This window comes from Nerophis lumbriciformis, linkage group LG11, assembly GCF_033978685.3.
Source record: "Nerophis lumbriciformis linkage group LG11, RoL_Nlum_v2.1, whole genome shotgun sequence".
Taxonomy (NCBI): domain Eukaryota; kingdom Metazoa; phylum Chordata; class Actinopteri; order Syngnathiformes; family Syngnathidae; genus Nerophis; species Nerophis lumbriciformis.
In genome coordinates this window covers 6,965,143-6,969,793 of record NC_084558.2, presented here as the reverse complement: position 1 = coordinate 6,969,793, position 4,651 = coordinate 6,965,143, and the positions used below count along the sequence as shown (strand labels likewise).

The 4,651-nt window shown below is 43.2% G+C and overlaps 1 protein-coding gene across 1 annotated transcript in view; it reads left to right on the top strand.

Annotated features, from left to right (window-relative positions):
- dcun1d3 (defective in cullin neddylation 1 domain containing 3) overlaps positions 1-4,651 on the top strand; it is a 140,678-nt gene that overhangs the window by 611 nt on the left and 135,416 nt on the right. The gene's annotated exons all lie outside the window — the stretch shown is intronic.

Sequence of the window (4,651 nt, the reverse complement as noted above, 5' to 3'; positions counted from 1 at the left end):
GTGCCAGTATCCTCTCCACTGATTGGATAGTTCGAAGACAATTGAAGCGTAATTATTAGTACGTCCATACGGTGTCGCTCTTCACCATTGTCAAAACTTAACATTGTTAAATTGGGGGAGGCATAAGATAAAATCACATTTAACTTGAAATTTAACAAGAAAAGACCCAACGTGTATTTAGCAGAGGTGTGGACTCGAGTCACATGACTTGGACTCGAGTCAGACTCGAGTCATGAATTTGATGACTTTAGACTCGACTTGACAAAATGTAAAAAGACTTGCAACTCGACTTAGACTTTAACATCAATGACTTGTGACTTCACTTGGACTTGAGCCTTTTGAATTGACATGACTTGACATGACTTGCTACTTTCCCCAAAACCCAAAGATGAAAAAGTTATTCGGGAGCGCTCCGTATTTTTCATTGTGTACTTGTCTATCAGCGTTGCGTGTGTCAGCTGGTGTGGTCTCAGTACAACAGCCAATCAAATTAGATCTACTTTGTTTTCATCACACAGCATTCATCCAATCAAATTGCAGGACAACCAACGAAGAAGACATGTCCAAACCACACGCCAGTGAACAAAAAATGATACCTAAAATAATTTTGTTTGGGTATAAAAATTACGAGGTGGTCAACACAAAACGGTTTGCAGTATGCAACACATGCGGTTCGAAAATTACTGATGGAGAGGCAACAACTTCCAACTTCGTCCGGCATTTGAAGTTGCACAAAGAACGGTAAGTTTTGAATGTAAGATAACGTTTATTGGCTAAGTAACGTGACTTTTATTTGCTGTGTAGTTAAATCAGTGAGGCTGTAAACTCACTGCTAACGTTATAACGTTATTGCAAACACGGGAATCTGTTGCAGTTCACTACCTTATTCATACTTTTTGTTCAGTGATTTTTTTTTAAGCAGGGTTACGTTTGTCAATATATCACACGTAACGTTAGACGGCGGTCAGCAGCACCGCGTATTTTAGCCACCTAAAAAAAGACAAAAATAGTCAAATAAAGGTCAGTTAAAATGTATACTATATTATGAATATGTGTACCGTTTTAGCTAGCTTTCTGACATACTGTTGGTTGTTTACCTCAGTGGTCCCCAACCACCGGGCCGCGGCCCGCTACTGGTCCGTGGATCGATTGGTATCGGGCCGCACAAGAAATAATTGTTTTTCTTTTTCTTTTTTTAATTAAATCAACATAAAAAACACAAGATACACTTACAAGTAGTGCACCAACCCAAAATAACTCTCTCCCCCCTTTTGTTCTGGGCATTGAACATGAAGACTCTTCCTTCACTGTTCCGAGTGGCCATGAGAGTCTTGGCAGTGCCTGCCTCCAGTGCTCCAGTGGAGCGAGTTTTCAGCCATGGTGGCATCATATTACGCCCCCATCGTGCACAAATGACTGACAGACTCTTGGCTAATTTGGTCTTTTGCAAATGCAATGCAGCATAGGGCCCTGACATATAAAAAGTACAACTTTTTTGTTATGTTCACGTATATGTCATGTTTTTTCAATGTTAACACTTTTGTACAAATAAGTACATTTGCACTTTATTTTTCAATGTGTTTGTTCTGTAAAGGAATGAGTTAATGTTTAAAATGACTGGTTAATAGTGCTATTATAAAGTGCAATGTCAGCACAATTTTCTTTCCTGCAATTTAAAATGCACTTGTTTTAATAAATAAATACAGCGTTTGAAAAGCATACACAATCTGTGTTAATATATTAGTCTGTGGTTAAAAGGACTTGAAAGGACTCGAAACTCAAAATGCAGGACTTAGGACTTGACTTGAGACTTTCCAGTCTTGACTTTGGACTTGACTCGGGGCTTGCCTGTCTTGACTCGGGACTTGACTCGGACTTGAGGGCAAAGACTTGAGACTTACTTGTGACTTGCAAAACAATGACTTGGTCCCACCTCTGGTATTTAGATGTGTTTGGCCATGAATTTGGTTTTATACTGAGAAATTGTGGGGTTTTTTGCATGCCAGCTACACATTCACTATTTTGTCAAAAGTATTTGGCCACCTGCCTTGTCTCACATATGAACTTGAAGTGCCATCCCATTCCTAACCCATAGGGTTCAATATGATGTCGGTCCACCTTTTGCCATACTTGCCAACCCTCCCGGATTTTCCTGGAGACTCCCGAAATTCAGCGCCTGTCCCGAAAACCTCCTGGGACAAATTTTCTCCCGAAAATCTCCCGAAATTCAGGCGGACCTGAGTGACGTGTCGACAGCCTGTATTCATGTCCGCTTTCCCACAATATAAACAGTGTGCCTGCCCAATCACGTTATAACTGTAGAATGATGGAGGGCGAGTTCTTGGTTTCTTATGTGGGTTTATTGTTAGGCAGTTTCATTAACGTCCTTCCAGCGTGGCAACAACACACAACAGAAGTCACGTTTTCGTCTACCGTAAAGCAGTTCGTCTGCCGTAAACAGCAATGTTGTGACACTCTTAAACAGGACAATACTGTCATCTACTGTACATGCATATGTGACAATAACATCTCGGGCTCTTAGAGAGTGCAGTGCACAACTGCGCTGCTGCGCACACAACAAGGAGACGAAGCAGAATGCATCATCAGAGAGGGTGTTCAGCATGGTTAGAAAAATAGTGACAGAGAATAGAACAAGGATGGACAATTCAACCCTTAACTCAACATTGAGTAGATGAGTGTTATGTGTGTGTATATGTGTAAATAAATGAACTCGGATAAGCGGAAGAAGATGGATGGATGGATATATATATATATATATATATATATATATATATATATATATATATATATATATATATATATATATATATATATATATATATATAACTAGAATTCACTGAATTCTAGCTGTAAATATACTCCTCCCCTCTTAACCACGGCCCCAACCACGCCCCCCGACCACGCCCCCGCCCCCCACCTCCCGAAATCGAAGGTCTCAAGGTTGGCAAGTATGCCTTTTGCAGCTATTACAGCTTCAACTCTTCTGGGAAGGCTGTCCACAAGGTTGCGGAGTGTGTTTATAGGAATTTTCCACCATTCTTCCAAAAGCGCATTGGTGAGGTCACACACTGATGTTGGTCGAGAAGGCCTGGCTCTCAGTGTCCGTTCTAACCAAAAATTATTCCCGGGTGCGGCCACCACTGCTGCTCACTGCTCCCCTCACCTCCCAGGGTGTTATCAAGGGTGATGGGTCAAATGCAGAGAATAATTTCACCACACCTAGTGTGTGTGTGACAATCATGGGTACTTTAACTTTGACTTTAACTAATTCATCCCAAAGGTGTTCTATCGGGTTCAGGTCAGGACTCTGTGCAGGCCAGTAAAGTTCATCCACACCAGACTCTGTCATCCATGTCTTTATGGAACTTGCTTTGTGCACTGGTGCAGAGTCATGTTAAAAGAGGAAGGGGCCCGCTTCAAACGGATCCCACAAGGTTGGGAGCATGGAATTGTCCAAAGCATTCAAAGTTCATTTCACTGGAACTAAGGGGCCAAGCCCAACTCCTGAAAAACAACCCTGCACCATAATTCCTCCTCCACCAAATGTCACACTCGGCACAATGCATTCCGAAATGTACCGTTCTCCTGGCAACCTCCAAACCCAGATTCGTCCATCAGATTGCCAGATGGAAAAGCGTGATTCATCACTCCAGAGAACGCGTCTCCACTGCTCTAGAGTCCAGTGGCGACGTGCTTTACACCACTGCATCCGACGCTTTGGATTGGATTTGGTGATGTATGGCTTAGATACAGCTGCACGGCCATGGAAACCCGTTCCATGAAGCTCTCTGCGTACTGTACGCGGGCTAATTGGAAGGTCACATGAAGTTTGGAGCTCTGTAGCAACTGACTGTGCAGAAAGTCGGCGACCTCTTTGCACTATGCGCTTCAGCATCTGCTGACCCCTCTGTCAGTTTACGTGGCCTACCACGTCGTGACTGAGTTGCTGTTGTTCCCGAACTCTTCCATTTTCTTATAAGAAAGCCGACATTTGACTTTGGAATATTTAGGAGCCAGGAAATTTCACGACTGGATTTGTTGCACAGGTGGCATCCTATGACAGTTCCACGCTGGAAATCACGGAGCTCCTCAGAGCGGCCCATTCTTTCACAAATGTTTGTAGAAACAGTCTCCATGCCTAAGTGCTTGGTTTTATACACCTGTGGCCGGGCCAAGTGATTGGGACACCTGATTCTGATCATTTGGGTGGGTGGCCAAATACTTTTGGCAATATAGTGTATAATATCAATTTTTTTCTCACTGGCACTCATCGAGGGCGGACGCTCCCCTTTTCTCTCCCTTATCTCTCCTGCTTGCTTCTTTGTCTTGTCTTGTCTTAACTTTTTTGTTGCCTCTGTTTGCACTGCTCTCCAAATCTAAACATTGGAACTATATAACTGGCCTCAACAAAATTGACAAGAACTTGGGTTTGGGGGAACCTGCTTGTCGTGACGGAGCAGTTGTTGCTGGACACGTGATGGACTCTTGGGAGAAGAAGGAGTGCCGCGTCCCTGGCGACCGTTTCAGTCGAGGACGTGAAGATATCCACCTATTCGGAATTATGACAACAGGACATCTGCTGATTGGAGTAAGCGTTGCTCTGGTTTGTCAACAAATTGGAAGTTGCTGG